The sequence below is a fragment of the Hipposideros armiger genome, unplaced genomic scaffold, assembly GCF_001890085.2.
Source record: "Hipposideros armiger isolate ML-2016 unplaced genomic scaffold, ASM189008v1 scaffold_101, whole genome shotgun sequence".
NCBI classification, from domain to species: Eukaryota; Metazoa; Chordata; class Mammalia; order Chiroptera; family Hipposideridae; genus Hipposideros; species Hipposideros armiger.
The window spans coordinates 784,538-803,088 of record NW_017731451.1 but is presented as its reverse complement, the minus strand read 5'-3'; the positions used below and the strand labels follow the sequence as shown (position 1 = coordinate 803,088).

Genomic DNA, 18,551 nt, shown 5'->3' with positions numbered 1-18,551 from the left:
GCTGTTGTTCAGCATCTTAGCTGTGGAGGGCAGTGTCACTGGCCCTCACATGTGGGATCCGAACCGGGGCCCTCTGGCATCCCAAGCGAGTTCTCAACCATCGCGCCACTAGGCCGGCCCTCATTTTCATTTTTAATTTTACTTCAGAGCCACCTGTATGTACCCAAAGAGCCACATGTGGCTTGCGAACCACAGTTTGCCAACCCCTGGTCTAGATTATTTCAACAACTATTTGTCGAGCAACCTTTAGGTGCAGAATCTTGTGTTATATCCTCCGAGGAATGAAAAGGGATGGGGGAGAGAGAGACAGCCTCAGACCATAAAGGCCAGTGAGACACTTAAGGTGAGTGAATGGTTAAGAGCTCACACTTAAGTCATGCTCACTGTTAAGATCCATTCTAAGCACTTTATGTGTATTGACTCATTCAATTCTCACGACAGTCTCATTACATAAGGTCTATTGTTACTATCCCCATGTTACAGATGAAGAAATAGAGGCTCAGAGAGTTGCAGTGTCCTGCACAATGCGAACCAGCTAGTACATGGCAGAGCTAGACTTTGAATGGAGGTGATCTGGCCCTAGCACTCATGCTCTACACCATTACTCCAAACAGAATTAGGTTTGACAAAGAAGAGGAAGGAGTATATTCCAGAACAGAGGAAAAGATGTAAAGCGCATTTGGAAGTAAGCCTGTGGGAGGAATGTGACTGACCACGGGCAAAGCTTTATAGAAAAGGTACAAGTTAGCACACAGTGAAGAAAGGGAGATTTTAAAGAGTCTTTAAAAATCAATATTTAGTATTTGTTTTCACACATCATCCGTAGAATATGCAACATGTCATTTCAGAAGTTTATTGTGATCTTAAACTGCATAAACTGCCTGTGTTAAAAATGAGAAAAAATTGAATCCTGAAGTAAATCGATTTATTTGAGGAAATAACTATAATTGCAGCGGGGTTAGTCACAAAACAAATGCGTGACAGTAACACATTTTCTTGGATGTTTCTGAAGTCAAAGTATGCAAATCACACGTTCATATTACTGCTTTTTAGAATCACATGCTGATCTATTGATGTAGCTAAGCCCCACAGTTCAAAGGTATTTAACATTAACGCCCAAGATCATTTCTGCTTTGCAGAAATCCAGTGCCGTGGAATTATTCCACTGCGTAACAGGCTCTGGTTCTCACTTGCTGGGCAGATCAAATGACTTCTGCAGGGCTGAATGCAATTGGGGAGGAAACAGCCATTGAAAAAGCATCCCCTGCACTACTAGGGAACTCAAAGAGCTATCACATTGGGATAAAATAAAAGAGAACTCTTTCTCAATGGAGATCTCATGGTCTAGCATCAGAAAATCAGTTCCTTAAGAATCTTTTAATTTTTTTGAAGCCTGACACAGTAAGACAAGACAGGAGGGAAAAAATCCTTTCAAATACACAAACTTCTGTTATATCTGATAGACAAAGAGTCTATATGGTCTTTTTCAATCTTCAGGATTATCACAGACATGCAAAAAAGTTATCAAATTTTTAGTTGTTCCCAAGAATGTTCTTTTCTCCCCCCAGCTGTTTACTTACTAATCATCTATAAACCAGTTAGTGAAACTGTTTATAGAGGGAGAGTAACACCCCACCCCTGGCACAGAGTTTCATTTCATAAGATGCCTGTGACCAAGCAGACTTGATCAACCAAACCCTTTCACAACCCCAAAAAGACACCAGGACCCATTCACTTTTGACAAACCATACTCTTTCTAGCCTTTGTACTGGAGCACTTCGGATGTCTGCTAAATTGCTATTTGTTACAAAGCATGCTTTTCCTATGACAGATGCCCCCAATTCCTTCTCCCCGCTGAGCTCATGGAATCACAGCTGTGTTGTACCACAAGTACAGTGTTGTCACATTCTTGCTTTGTTTAATTATTCAAGTTGGTTCCACCACAGAATTAAACTTCCTGGGGATATTATGGGATTTCAGCACAAATAACGCTCGTGACCACATAGATGCCAACCCTTGCCAAGTATCTACATGGACTCCACTTCTCACTCACAGTGGTGAATGATGCATCCCCCCTAATAACCAGGAGCGGAGCTAGATGGAACAGTTTAATCAGAAGCACTTTGCCTTCGGACTGTATCAGAATCCTTAAGGCTGGGAGTCTCTGCTTGTTCAAGGTCAGCATAAATCAGAAGCTCCACCTAGAAGTTACCTCTTCAAAACTCAGGATCTGACCAATTCATGAGCCCTGGTTCAAGGTTGTAGTTTCCTGAATTTAATAAAAATGTCAGGATCAATTTTATCCTCTGAAGCTTATTTTTTCTTTCCTCTTCCCAAAGTACTTTTAAAAGCATAGGTAAGTGTTTATCTGTAAACTAGACATAGTGCAGTACTCCAGTGGGATTATGGCAAGACTAATTGAGAGTGTTTATTCTCTTACATCCCATGGAATTTAACAACAACAACAAAAAAAAAAAAAAAACAGAAATTTACGAGAGGGAAGAGGCTAGAGATTATTTAGTTATGTCTAGCTAAAGTCTCTCATTTTGCAAAGAAGAAATGGAGGCCCAGCTCGGTAAAGAGGCTTGAAAGCATCCCAGAGTGAAGGAGAAGAGCTCCACCTCCTAGTCCAGGCTCTGCCCCTGGGCCACACCGCCTCGGTTACTGAAGAGAAACCAAAGGAGACCGTGTCTATCATCCCGCCCTCCTCTCTTCCTCTGCAGCTCACCAGGGGTGAGTGTCTTTCTCTCTCTTGAAGAGAGAAAAATCTTAACTGTGCAGCCTCTCTGCTGTGTTACAGTGTAAACGGTGGGCTAGAATAGAGCCAGCAGGAGGAGGGGGCAACTGTGGGGAGGTTGTATTTATAGGGCAAAGGGCCTCCCAGATCCCTACGACATCCTGGTGCCTCAGTGTCTACGGGCTACAAAATCAGTGCATAGAAAGGGACTTTTCTTGGTCACCGTGTAACTAGGAGCGCAGCTGCCCTGGCGGCCGCACGACTCTCCAGGAGCAACCAGGCATCAGTCCAGCACCTCTGAGAACTGACGGAGCTAGGGGAGCTGACTTTTTCCCTCCACACTTGGAAAGACGCATTGCTTGAGTTCTCCCAGGCTGGGAGGGGAGAAGTGGTCGGAGGCTACAGAAGCTGAACCCAAAATTACCCATTCACAAGGCACAGCCATCATTTCTCTAATTTACGGAGAAATATGGGGGGAGGGGGAGAACAGAGGTGTTTGGTGTAAGGTACAGTCTCAATATTTCAAAGATTATCAGTACCTTTAGCTAGTTTTTTTTTTTTTCCTGACTGACATAGAGACACAGATTTCTTAGAATTTTAAGGGATCTGAGAAGTCAGCAAGTACAAAATACCAATTAACTGAGGTATCAGGCTAAAAGCCTTCCAATTCATCATCAAGAGATGAAAATGAAATATAATTTTTAATTTGCTTAGTTGTACTAATAAAACACTTCCCAGGAGAGCGGGAAGACTGAGACTGTTGCCTAAATATTTTGCTGTCCTGTGAATTTCAGTTAACTGCTTTCTTTGTGCCTCAATCACAGGCACAGGTAGCCTAGAGTTGCTTATGATTTTAGGTAATTTTCAAGACAAATAGTTCACAAAATGCTTACTATGTGCCAGGCACTTTACAGGGAAAGACAGATAGCAAAAACGAATAGGACTTGGTCCTGCCATGAAGGAGCATCTAACAAAGGCAAGTAACTGGACAACTCGATCTACATTTATGTCCTCACCTCTGGCCTGCCTCCTAAACTCAAGTCCTGAACTTTTAAGAAGCTGCTTAACCTCTGCCTCCCTTGCACCCATGTATGCCTATCTCGAGGTGAAATGTGTAAAGCTGAATGCTTTGTTTTCCCTCCAAAATTGTTTTGGGTTTTTTTGGGGGGTTTTTTTTGGTTTTTTTTTATAAATGGTGTCACTATTTTCAAACCTGAAAACTTGGAGTCAGTTTTTCCTTATTTTCAAACTCAATCCTATTGTTCCTTCTTTCATAATCTTTGGATTCCATTCTTCTGCTCCAGTCTCACTGCCTCATGTCTTTACATCTGTGTCAAGGTGCTCACATACTTTTGCACTAGTAACTAATTCTTCTAATTCCCCCTGCCTCTAGGCTGTCTCACTACCTTGCATACTATTACTTGAGAAAGCTTCCGAAAGTATCTCTTTAATCTTACCACTCGATTGCTCAAAAATGTGCTTGAGAAGAATCAATTGTTTTAGCTTGGTATTTTCAATGTCCCATTCTCTAGTGACTACTTTCTGTCTGTCATCTCCCCTGACTCCCCAAAGATGTATTCTTTTCCATAGGTGCCGGTTGCTAATCTTTTCCTCTCCCTGGAATACCTTCACCCCATCGCCACCCATTACCACCCTGAATAATTCCGGGTGGCTTTTTCTGCTCATCAGTTCATCTTCTCTTAATTCCCTGAGCACCTATTATATGTACCATCCATCTGATCCTATAACATCATACACTGTCTAATACTACTGTTATTTTTCTATATGTCTTCTATTACGTATTTAATGAGTATTAGTAAAGTACAAGGGGATGTGCTAGGCAGTTTAGGTATTCAATGATAAGAAATATAGTACAGAGAACAAACATGTATGCAAATAACATGAATATGTAGCAGCACTTGATAAAAACTATTAGAAAGTTAGAAACTAGGAATCCAGAGCAAAAAAAAAAAAAAAAGATTACCTGCAACTGTGGGCATCAGGGAAAAAAAAAATCCGTGGAGAAGGCAGCATTTAACCTAAACCCTGAAATTTGGATAGCATTCTATGATGTCTTAAACATACCAGATTCTCCAAGAATATGTGTTGATGAAATAAATAATGAGTAAATAAATGAACTAATGAATCATGAAAATGGACCCAAAGTACAAGGTGATTTATCAAAAATCACCCACTAACTTAAAACAAAGGTTAGAAAAACTTATGTAAATGGCCCTTGAGCAGTTCTCAATCCTAATAGACATTCCAGCCTTTTTTTTTTTTTCCTTTAATCTTCAGGTCTGCTCAGATCTTGCTCGTGGTCTACCAGAGGTGTGTGATATTATTGTACCATTCCAGAGGTGGGCAGTATCTGAGAGCCAATAGAGAGATGGATACAGGCCTGCCTTTCAAGTGCCTGTAACTCTACACTGCTCCTGGAAATCTCTTTTGTCCAGGGTAGGAAAATAGCCTTAGCCTTTCTGAGAGCAGGAGAATGTCTTGAAGGCAGCTTTGCAAACTGCATTTGTCCTATTTGTAACAAGCCCAGGAGCAGTCACTCAGCACATGTTACAGCTGGGGCAATAAAAAGTATCGAACATCAGAGAATTATCCAAAGTCACAGAGGAAACCAGCAACAAGTAGACTCAGCAGCAAGGGGCTGGGGTCCTCTGCCCCATGTCCAATGAGTCACGCCACCTCCAGTTAGGACTAGTTGGTGTAGCCAGAATTAATCCCAGGGCTTCCTTTGGCTGTGGGACCTTTTGACGACGACTCCAGTCTCTTTATGTATTAACTGCATCAACTCTCCCACCTGCCATGTACTAAGCTTCCCACCCCCACAGGCACTGACATTACAGGTGCCTAAAGAGGAGGTTATAAATATTAATCGAGAGAGTGAACTTCATGCCTGAGAATGTTATGACAGTTGAAGTAACACATAAGACAGAAATTGCTTCCACTGAATAAGAAGAGATCTTTTCTCTGTGTGAAGGCTCCGCCTGCAATGTAATTTCCTGTAGAGGTGGCACATGAAGGAAAGAGTAGAAAAGCAAACCAATATGGTTCTTTATAATGAATGCATTGATGAGGTCTTATGAAAGTAAATAAAATTCCTGTAAAACACTAGGAAATTTCTTTGAAAATAGCCCATAAATTGGCCATAAAGGTTACCTCAGCCTGAAAGGCGAGGCCATGAATATAATTAGGACTCACTAAAAGAACCCAGACCAAGGGTGAGGAGGGGTCTCTGTACTGTGCAGTGTGAAGGGAGAAACCAGAGAATGGTCAGGTAGGAATGTTAATTGCCTCTTGAATAGACCCCCGAGGAGATCCTGCAGGCCCTCTCCATTCACTTTTGGGGTGAGGCCCAGTTACGGGGACAAGAGGCTAACCATAAAAATGTCACCACTAGGCTCATTTCCTGTCTTTGTGCAGTCAACAGCAGTTGTGATTACTCCCAGGCTCAGATATTTCTCCTGTATTGTTGAGTCTAAAGATATAGGAAAGGTACAGAAAGTGATTCCAAAAATCCTTGGATTTTTATAAACCCGGTAATTAAGGATTTAAAATCATTACGTTGGGTCCTCTTACTAGTACCTTATTAAAGCATGTTTATATTAGTAGCTCATGTTTCTACAGCTTTTCAGGGTTTACAAATGATTTTTTTTGTTTGTTTGTTTGTTTGTCCAGATTGCCTCATTTGAACCACCCACAAAGTATGTAAGGTAAGCTAACCGAGGAAATTTAAAGGGCTAGCTCAAGATCAACTAATGCCCCAGATGGTCCAGGGGGTTTCACCAGTCAGAGCTGTTGGGTCCTTTCACCAAGGTGAACTACTGTGCCGAGGAATGCATTAGGTGCTGCTGCACATTGCTTCCGTGTGCAGGGTCACTGGTCCATGTGTGAGATGACCTCAGTGAAATGTGGATGAGAAAGAACAAGTATTCTCCAATTATTGTGTGAAAGTACAGACTTAAGGAATGTTAATCTCTCCCTAATGAAATCTTTGGGAATGTACTTCTCTCTGGTGCTAGATATTGGGCCAGTAGGAAGCCTACAAGTCCTGTACAGTGTAAATTTAAAAATGTAAAGATACACACACTCACACATATATATATAATTTTAATATCTATATATTGGGGGTGCCAAAAAATGTACACAAGTGGACACTTTGGTCAACGTTGCTCAAGCAATAGTTGGTCGTAATCAGAAGTGCCTGGATGCTGATAGTAACTACTTTGATCACCTCTTGTAATTACAGAAGTCAAATATGATTTGTATTCATCTCTTGTTTTTGGTATATATTGAGTATTACAATTTTAATAGTTTTTTTTCCTTTTTTAAACCGTGTATAAATTTTTTTTGGCACCCTCTTTATATGTGTGTGTGGGTATATAAGATCAACCAGTTTCTTGCAATAAAATGGATGCAGAAATTGTTAATATTTAGGGTCCACAAAATTCAATAATTCTTGTGAAATTCAGTAAACATGTAAGTGTACTGTAGAAATAACTGAATATAGGTATTAACAAATTCCAGAAAGGAAAGACAATAGAAAAGGGGACTGCACCATATTCTTAATGAGATAATCATTTAGACATTTTTTCTTTAAAAAATTTTCATATCTTCACTTTTCGTTGAAAGTATGACATATAGGTGGTGCTGCTAAAATACATTACAGAGATCTCTAATAATTACCTTTATTTATCCCTCGCTGCATTAAATGACCAGTGGGGAACCCTCAGAGACTCCTGGGTGCAGCATGGAGGCGTGGTTACAAACTTTACCATGAAAAGAACTAGGTCCAAAACCAACTTCTCTTACTAGGTAAGCAATTGAGAGTAACATTCTTTTTTTTTTTTTTAATTACTCTCTTTATTTTTTATTTATTTATTTTTTTAAAGATTTTTATTGGGGAATGGGGGATTGGAACAGTGCTGGGGAATTGGGGGAAGGGCAACAGACAAGTTGCTGTCGTTTTGTTCTTCAGTCGAGTTGTGGAGGACGTTGCTTCACTGGCACAAGTTGGTACCATCATTGTGCTCTTCCTGGGTGAGGTAGATCAGTCGCCGGCTTCTGGACGGCCGCTCACTGTGGCTGCTGGCCACTCACGCTGGCTGCTGGCCACACACGGTAGCCCATGGCAACCCACTGCAGCAGGGGCTGCAGCCTGCGCCGTTCCCGGTGACTCACGGCAGCCCAGCTCCAGGTTGAGCTGTTGTTCAGCATCTTAGCTATGGAGGGCAGTGTCACTGGCCCTCATATGTGGGATCCAAACCGGGGCTGTCTGGCGTCCCACGCCAGCTCTTAACCAATGCGCCACTCGGCTGGCCGAGAGTAAGATTTTTAACATACATGTTCATCAGTTTACACATCTATGAAATGTAGATAACAATCTAATTCCTATCTCACAAAGTGGCTTAAAAGATTTTTTTTTAAGTAATATATGTGATGTTTTGTAACATGTGAAGCAATACTAGTGGACTTTCTTATTTCCCTTCTTAAATCCAACCTTCTAAATTAATAGATTTTTTTTTTGTTTTATAGATTTAACTCGCAATAAGTGTATTATGCAAGTGTGGTATTTTTGAAGCCATAGACAGTTGTGCTCACTGCTGTAAGCACTTATTACATAGAAAAATGTCTACAGTGACTTGCTGGAATCAATTTCAAAATAATCACAAATTTCTCTAAGCCCTGTATGCAAGCCCCTTTGCTGTTCCTCCCATCAAGAGGTAGAGAGTCTATATTTTCATCCTTGAATCTGGGCTTTGCTATATGGGATTTGCTTTAGCTAATAGGATATTAGAAAATATGACACAAGCAGTGACTTGAAAAGGGCTTGCACATTGGGACTTGCCTTCTTTCGTTGCTGGGACTTTGTGAATAAGCCCAGGCTAGTCTGCTGGATGATGTCACATGGAGCGAGGTTCCAGTCACCTCAATCATCCAAGCCACCCAGATGAGGCCACACTCACGGGAGTGGGTGAGGCCATCCTCAACCAACTAACCTCAGCCAAGCCAGTCCACAAAACCATGAGAAATAATAGATGTTATTTTATTGCACCAGCAAGTTTTGGAGTGGTTTGTTATGTAGCAAAAGCTAACTGATACCTTGGCCTAAAGTGGTTGCCATAGCTACAGAAATTTCCAGAAACTTCTCTTCAGTGATTTTAGAGAATAGCTACTTCTATGCTCAGAAGACCTCTAAGACTTCAAAGTACTATATTTGTGTGCAGTTATCATTTTATCTGAAAAAGTTACTCAACAAATGGAACCAAGGAATAAAGCAAATCTTGTAAGACTGACAGTCCCTAAAGATGACCCAGGACGTAAACAGTAGTTTGGTTAAGTGTTTAAAAACCAGTTACAGGAAATTTATTAGAGCCCCCCTTAGCTGCCATTTCTCTTCAACTAAACCTTCAAATTAACACTTGACCCTCTTCCTGCCCTGATCACCTACACCTACCCCTAGCAGAACAAAGTCCTGAGCAGCTCCCTCTAGCCTATCAAGATTTTATTTCTGAATTGCAGATGGTCCTGACTGATACCCATCAGAGAAGGTAAATAAGAAATCCTTTTTAACAAAACCTAGAGTTTCTATAATCAGAACATATTCAGAATTATATCACAAAGTTATAAGATTTTCTGAGTAAATTTAATGCAATAAACATGCCCCTGTGATAACTCCGGGAAAAAATGGGAAGAAAAATAACATATTACTGAATCAACAAAATATAAAGGAATGTGGAAATACAGTTATGATAGCATATCAAGGCTAGAGTAGTAGACTGAAAACAGATATTATTTTCCAAAGATGAGGTAATTTAAATTGCACTAAAAAGAGATACATGGTGGTATTTTTAACCACACACATAAAAAAATTCTATAAATCACCTCAGCAAACTAAAAAACAAAGTATTTATTCATATAAGCATACATAAAGGTAGTAAAATACTGAGCACTAGAGACATAATTTCAACTAGAAATGGAAATATGATATAATTCAATAAGGACACATAGTTATGACAGTACAGACTATTTGCCTTGTCCAATTAGCAGCCATCAAACTCAAACTTATCTGAAGTAAGTCCCAGGAAAATGAGCTAAATAACATTAATCAGATTGTAATGGTGAATTAATAATCAGAGATGTATAATTGCAATACAGGTAAATAAAGTTTAATTGCACTCGATGGGATTGAATAAATTATTATGTTGTCCTCAAGTATCATATCAAAAGTAAATCTAGAATAACTGGACCACTGTATAAAAATATTTAACCTGTATTTATTGAGTGCCTACTATGTGTAAATCAACCATTATACAGAATTTCTTTATAAAATTTGTGTTCCAAATGTTTATTTTAGACCTGTTATTTTCAAGTTGGGCCACATTTTATACCAAAAGAGTGCTATAAATAATAAGGCAGTTTCCCAAATTAGTTCGCAAAATCTGATTTATCTCCATATGTACACTTAACGCTCATTAGTACTGCCGTTATTACTACACAATGCATGGCAGCATTTCAGTAGAAAAAGAACTGCTGCATTACCAGCCCTTTTTGTGCGAGCTCCTCGTCCCCTGATCTCATTTTTCCCATTACCCAAACCACATTAAACTATCCAAGCTGCCCTGAATATGATAACTTTTACACAGGCTGCTATTTCTTTCTAAAATACCACTTCTCACCACCTTCCCCCTCCCAAACACACACACACACACACACACACACACACACACACACACACACACACACACACTCTTAGCTGTCTTGCGATCTTCAATACATACTTCAAGGCTAGACTCAAATATGATGCTTCTGTGAAGGCTTAATGGTTCCCTAAAGCTGAGTTACACCACTATCTCAACCACTTTTCATAAGTATGTATAACATAATTTCATTATAGCATCTAAGAAACGGAACAATAATTTATATGTTTATACATTTGTTTTCCCTTAGACTATAAGCTTCTCAAGACAGTCTGTATTTTATTTACCTTTATATTCTCAAGACTCAGCACAAAACCTGAAGTTTAATGTGTACATAATAAATAGTGAATAAAAAATGAATGAATGAATGAGTAAATCAATAAATGAGTGAATGATGGGAAGAAGATTGAAGTAAGGATCAGAGTGTCAAAATTACCCTTTCTAGGCTGCCACCACCAACTACCTGAGAAAATTAAGAACAATAAGCTTTCTGACTCCAATTTCTTCTTATGTTAAACAAGAGGGTTGGACTGAATCATCTAAAGATCTCTTAAATAGTAGCAATAAAAAAAGAAATAACATTTTTTGACTTCCTTGTAAATGTGTGACTCTGGCTCAGTTCTTTACACACAATTAACACTAATCTTTACAACACTCCTACAACATGGGTACATTTTATTCCCATTTTGCAGATAAGGAAACCAGAAACTCAGTTTAAGTAACTTAAGAACCCATAAATCATGAGAATAAAGTTAGGATTCATGCCCAAATCTGCCTGGTCCCAAAGCCCATATTACCCCTAAGAAGCTAGTAATAGAGTACATTGGCATCTTGTAGGCATACCGTAAGTGTTCAGATTATCTTCTTGCTTTTGCGTACAAGTGGAGGATTAACTATCCACTTCTGTATATGAGATTTCTGTGTCATCTAAGTGTGGTGATAATTCAGCCATCCTGTTCTGGGCTGCTAAGTGCACAAACCATACCAGTCATTACTGAAATCCACTTGAGATCCCGGCAATCACCTCTTCCCTTAAAACACACTGAAGCTCACAGGATTTTCTAAATTCTCAGCCAGGTAAAACCCCTAGTAATAAATGTTATGGATGGCAAAACCTCATTAAAATATTCATGTCACCAAAGAAGGTAGTATCTATTTAGAGTCTTTCTGTAGTAGAAAATATCTATTGCTAAACCTAAGGCATAGTGAATTTCTCAATAACAGGATTTTACTATATACATATGTAAGTGATTAGTTATACTGGGTCATTCTCTGCTTATTGGAAACAAAAACAAAACAAAAGATATATCCCTTAAGATCAGAAAATATGACTTTTTCATATCCTGTTACATCATACTATGAATTTAATACATGATTAGGTATTTATACCCAATCATACTTTGTTCTTTATGTTCGTGAACTTTGTCCCCAAATCACTTTAAAAAATGAAAAATCTGTTCAGAGTACTTTGTCATTTGCTTTCACAATTACACGGGGTGGAAATTTTTGGAAATATAAATACCAACATTTAGGAAAATATCTCAGAATTGAGATTATGGGAAACTTTCACTCTTCATACTTGCATTATTCATTTTGGCATTATTTTAATTTTCAACAAAGATCGTGCATTGGTTTTGTAATTAGACAAAGCAAGTATATAACCACAATCTTTAACAGTAACTTCAACAAATGTGTATCACATAAATCTTATTAGAAACAATATGCATGATAAGCCAGAAAGTTTAGATTTATTTTGCCCCTAGATGACTTAGCAACTCAGCATGAGAAGACAAATTCTGTTCAGATATGGAGAGTATTCTAATATCTGGCCTTGAATGAGTATCTAGGGATTGACAGCATCTCGCCAGAATGCCATGCAATATTGAGTCACAAAAATTTCTTTAATTTAAAATCACCTCAAAAGTATAGTCAAACTTTTGGCACAGGGAATACTATGAGCCCATGAGGGAAATGTTCTAATCCTTCAACGAAAGGACTCCAGGTCATGTTCTTCATTTAAGCCTATATCACCTCTTAATCTTGACAGCAAAATCCTCACCAAAAAATTGGCAAGCACACTAGGAATGATGCTGCCAAACAGGCATCATTACTGATCAGTTTGGCTTCCTCTCTGCTGAAACATGAAACTATCTAACAAAAATTGCTTGATGCAAATCACAAACAGGTTTTCTCAGAATTTGGCTCCTTTGTTTATGAGCAGAAGGAAGAAAAATTTCCCTATAGTTACCTCTGTGTGTCCATGAACACTATATATCAGATGTTGGCAGACTATGGCCCATGGGTCAAATCTGGCTATCCCCCACACCCTGCCTGTTTTGTAAGGCCTGCAAACGAAGAACAGTCTTTTAAATTGTTGGATAAAAATCATCAGAAGAGCAATGTTTCATAACATGTAAAAATTATATATAATTCAAATTTCAATGTCCATAAATAAAATTTTATTGAAGCACAGACCACTCATTCATTTATGTATTGTCTATGGCTGCTTTTGTGCTACAACAGAGTTTAATTGCAATGGTGACCATATGGCCTTCTGGAGTGGGTTCAGTAGTATCTCCCCAAAATTCATGTCCACAAAGAACTTCAGAATGTGACTATATTTGGAAATAGGGTCTTTGTAAATGGAATTCAGTTAAAATACTATCATACTGGATTAGAGTAGGCTCAAAATTCAATATTTGTAAAAGAGGAGAGGACACAGAGATACACAGAAGGAAGGAATCCATGTGGAGATAAAAGCTGAGATTAGAGAGAGGCATCTTCTAGCCCAGCAACACCAAGAATTGCCAGCAATCACCAGGAGGTCAAAAGAGATATGGAACCATATCTCCCTCATAGCCTTCAAAACTGTGAGAGAATAAATGTATTGTTTTATGGTATTTTGTTATGGCAGTCTAGAAAACTAATGCATCCTCAAAATCTAAACTATCTGGCCATTTCCATAAAAATGTTGTTTTCTCTTGGTATAGAGGATTGTGCCCTGGAAGAAAACCCACACAGGATAAGTTACCCCAGACCAACTCAACCAGGGCCTAGTAAGGGCATAAAAGCATCAAGAGACCAAAGGGTAATTATGGAAGAGGAAAGTTCTTACCACACATGCTCTTATTTAACTTACAAGTTTTCTTAATCTCACAGAATACCAATCACTTACTTTAGCTGTTGATCACAAGTGTTATGTCACATTGCATGAATTTCAATAATGTAATGATTTTTTCAACTTAAAAGTTCATGAGCGTCTCACTGTTCTGTTTTCCATGAGTGTAACAGGGCGTCAGTGTCTTAGTATGAGAGGCCAATGATCAAAGGTGGAGGTGGGGGCTGGGGAGATGGTTAGCGACTTTCACTGAGGAGTGATCCACTATAACTCTACCCAAATCTGGTGCAATAACCATGCCACCCCCTTCCAAGTTTCTGATACCACTATTGCTATCACTATAGAATAGTCTAACAGAAATATTTTAAAATCTATAAACTCAGAGGCATTCAATAAATATATGTTGATTGATTAATTGAATATCCATTTCTATTAATTGGTAACAATTAAAGAAGATTCAGGGTTTTATTGAATGTTTCTTATATTTGATTACAATAATCTCCATTGCTGCTGCTCTACTAGAAATGATATGAGGATAACGAAATGTTTCTTTCTCAATGACCACTTAATTTTTGTGTAGCTTGAATGTATTTGATTCAAGATTAGATTTATATTTCCTTGGCCTAATTTTTCAAATCAAGGATGAACCATACCAGTGAGAGAAAGATAAAATATAATGTATAATTGTAATACAAAAATACCCATGATGCTGGTGATGGAAGTCTGGGAACTCTGTGCCCAGGATACCAAACAAGTCAAAAGGAAACTCCTATTTCAGTTAAGCACCAAATTATAATTTGCCTTGCATGCCAGACAACTTCAAAGACTTTGCTGATTCTTACACCGACCACCATGATTTTTCAAGCAAAGTGGAAGGTTCAAATTTAGTTTGATGAGCCCCTTGCTTCTTCTTGACTAAGAAAGAAACAAAATTGCCAAGCAGGCAAGTTACATGAGGCAAAGCTTCCTTCCAAATATTCTTTAGTAGAGAAGATATGGGTCAGCCAAAGAAGAATCAATCCCTCAGTGAAACACTGGGACCCTGAGTGTCCTGAGGCAGCTACTCTCAGGTCCTGTCAGGATATCAGATCCAGCTGTTCTCATTCTAGGTGTGGCTGCCTCATGAAAGAATGAAGATGGGGAGGCTAGCCTGATTGAGCTTGGGTGTTTAGTGTGAGCAGTAATAAGAAAAAGGAACAGAGAGTAGAGCTACTGAAGCTTATGTGTAGTGATTTTAAACATTTTCATGTCTAAAATGAAAGCATTTCATTTTAAAAAATATATGTTTTGTCAAGAGGACCTGGAGAGAGGACAGCAAAACAAAGAACAGGAGTGGTGTTTAATATATTGGATGATCTTCTTCACTATGTCTTTCTAGGATACATTTCACAAGACACCAAAAGCAGAAGGCAAAAAATTCTGAGACCCATGTGAATAGTGATGTAAAGATTTCACTAAAATACAAGGTTTATCCAAATCCCATCATTCACTTGTGGGAGACCCCACTAGACTTCTGCACACCAACAGGTATCAAAGAGGGTTCATAACTGACTCATTATCAAGGGAGGGGTTGTCCCTGAAAACAAGGATGCCAGAATCCTCATTCCCAAAATACTGCTTCCCTAAGCACCTAGACTTTCTCAAGCATTTGCTACCTCCACAAGCTGCTGGAAATTCAGATACCTCCTGAGTCAAAAAAAACCACAGCGTCTTTATCTTATTTTGTGATTTTTACTGCTTCAAAGGACCTCTTTTCAATGCCTTTCCTAGCTTTTTATATTTAGAACACTCCATCTACTAAATCTATTTTATTATCTACTAAATCTATTTTTGACTGGGTCAACATTTAAATGGGCTGACTACACTACACATTTCAATTTTTTATTGTCATATTTGATCTGATCTAATAGGCATGACTGGCATTTTACTCAAGGCACTGTGCTTAAAAGTAGGAAAAAATGATACAGAGGTATTTAACTTTTCAGTTCTCCTCTTTGTGATAGATTATTAGCATACATATCTGTTCCTTTAAAGAAAGTGCCTGAAGACCTTCGCATAATCAAGGGACCCAGTGTATCAGCCTTCCTCCTGACTAGCCACCTGTAGAAATTGATGTTAGATTGCATCACTGAGCCACAATCTATCCATTTTCTGTTCTTAGTTTAAGTTTTGGTAACTCTAGTATTATATTTAGTTATTGAAATCTGCAGATTTATCCTGGTGTCAAAGTACCTGGTGATAGTCATGGTGTACTGAAATTGTTAAAACTACCATCATGTCAAGTGTTAACAGTGATTACACAACTCTGCTTTGCAACCATACTAAACAAACGACAAACTTTAAGTTTAATTATAATTATAATGTTTTTCAATTTTATGAATGAGATGACATTTTATAGCTTTATTTTGTTGGTGATACTTGAGATTAATATTTAAGAAGTTTTGCTGAGGTTTCACTTATGTGAAGCCTTTAACGAAATACTTGGTTAAAAATAGATTCCCTAGGGCCGGCCCAGTGGCTCAGTTGGTTAAGAGCTCGCTCGGGAGTGCGAGCTCTGAGCAACAGCGGTTTGAGTCCCGGCCCAAGCTGAGCTGCCGCTGAGCTGTCAACAGGTGGCAGGATGGCTCAGATAAAAAAAAAAAAAAATATATATATATCAACATAAGTATTATTGAAACCAAGAGTCCTTATGACTTTGATTAAATTTAGCTTTAAATCCTAGTTCTAGAAATCATATATATCTGCTCTCATGATAGCTTCCTCATCTTCATTCTTTCATGAGGCAGCCACACTTGAAACGACAGTGTATATATACATACACATAGACACACACACACACACACACACACACACACACACACACACACACACACTCCTCAGAGGCCTAACCTTCCCACCTCCGCATAATCAGTAACCCCTGAGGCAGCAGATGACAGTAGCTGGGATCTGACTGATGGTCACACGATCCAGACCTCTGGCAGGCTAAAGATAACATCTCGATCTAAGTTATGTTTCAGCTCCCAAGCCCTAAAGTGGAAGGATAACCTGGCTACTTTCCCATGAAGTCAGATAGAGGGACACTGGAACAGACCTCAGAACTGTCCTCAAGACCCAAAGAAATGACTTATTAACCTTACCTCATCTCCTACCAATCAGCTCCCAGCACAACCCAAAACCCCCTAACCATGGTCTTGTGATTTTGCCCTATGTAATCTGTAACTCACACACCATCGGGGAGTTAGGGCTTTTGAGCATTAGCTTCACGTTCTCCTGGGTGGCACCGTTCATAATAAAACAGCCAATATTTACCCACTGCAATTATCGTTGTTTAGTATTTGGCTCTGCTAGCGCCAAGTTGACAAACTGATTCTGTTCTGTATCACTCATTTTGAACATGAATTGAATTTGAAGAATTGTAACCTTGTAAGAGTCTATTGTTCTAATTTCTTATGATTCAGAGACTGATGGGATTATGCTATATTTCCTTCCTTCAGATTCATTATTCAATATGAAGCTACATTTAAAAAGACAGTGAGAAGAGTGGGATCTTAGAAGAAGCTGCTTTGCTGTGAGAATAGCACCAGACAGAAGACTTGGATTCTAATCTTTATTTTGTTATGAACTATTGGGTTGTCAGAAAAGTCAGGACACATTTTTGCAATGAAAAAGATAGAAAAAATACATCATGAATTTTCCGACAACACAATAGTTGAATTTAGGCAAATCACCTACTATTTCCGGCACCTAATCCTACTGGTAGCATACATGTAGGTAACCAATTTAAAAATGACAGCATTATGACTATAGTTAGTAATACCATATTACACATTTGCTATTGGCTAAGAAAGTAAATCTTAAAAATTCTCATCACAAAAAAGAATTTTTTGTAACTATGTATGGTGACCAATGGTAACTAGACTTATTGTAATAATCATTTCATAGTGCATGTAAATATTGAATCATTGTTGTACACCTAAAACTAATATAAAGTTATGTCAGTTATACTTCAACTAAAAAAGAAAAAATGAAAAAAACAAAAGAAAAATAAACAAGTTTATCTAGGAATAATTTGCATAATATATAATGAAGAAGCTCTAAGCTTATATCTAAAGAAGGAAACGAGACTTGAAAACACAGACATTTGTTGTTCTGGAAGGATCAACTCAGTATTATAAAGATGTAAATTTTATGCGTATTGATTTATCAGTTTTGTGTAATCCCATCAAATATTCAGAGAGATAATGTTTCTGAAATTAAAAAGTTGACCTTAAATTTCCTCTGGAAGAGTAAATGACTAGAAAATTGACTTTTTTTAACAGAAGAACCAGAAAGGATAAATTTCCCTATCAGATACCAAAATATATTACAGAGCTATAATAATTAAACAAAGATATATTGATGTAGAAATAAAAAGATAATTCAGTAGAACAGAAGAGAGAATCCAGCAATATACCCATGGTTTTATGAGAACATTAACGTATATGAATGGTAGCATTTAAAATCAATTGTGGTGGAATATACGGGGAAAAAAATCAAGTGAGATCCTTACCTGACATTATACTTTAAAATAAATTCCAGTTGAATTAATAATCATAACATTTAAAAAATTATAACTAACATAAAGGAAATACAGGAGAATATATATGTACTGTTAAGGCAGCAGAGTCATTCTTAAACAAGATAGAAAACCCAAAAGCTATATGGAAAACAACTGACAGAAACCAAACTTTCTGCACATCAAAAGACCATGTAAACTAAGTTAAAAGAGATAACAGACTGGAAGAAAATATTCGCAACCTATAGCAGAAAGAGGTTCATTGCTATAATATGTAAAGACTAAAAAGCTTTTTCAAATCAATAATAAAAAGACAAATAATCCAGTATAATAAAGTGACAGAATTAGAATGAGAAAAAAAAAGGAAAAATGATTAAATAATATAAAAAGATGCTGATCTTAAGTGATTCCCGTTAGATTAGAGAAAAC

General features: G+C 38.0%; 1 long non-coding RNA gene across 1 annotated transcript; it reads left to right on the top strand.

Moving 5' to 3' along the window:
• Positions 1–2,645: 2,645 nt before the first annotated feature.
• LOC109384747 (uncharacterized) lies at positions 2,646–17,139 on the top strand. The gene is made up of 4 exons (XR_002124481.1): positions 2,646–2,733; positions 6,428–6,462; positions 7,469–7,564; positions 17,062–17,139. It is a non-coding gene; the product is annotated as an uncharacterized LOC109384747 (long non-coding RNA).
• The last annotated feature ends 1,412 nt before the right edge of the window (positions 17,140–18,551 follow it).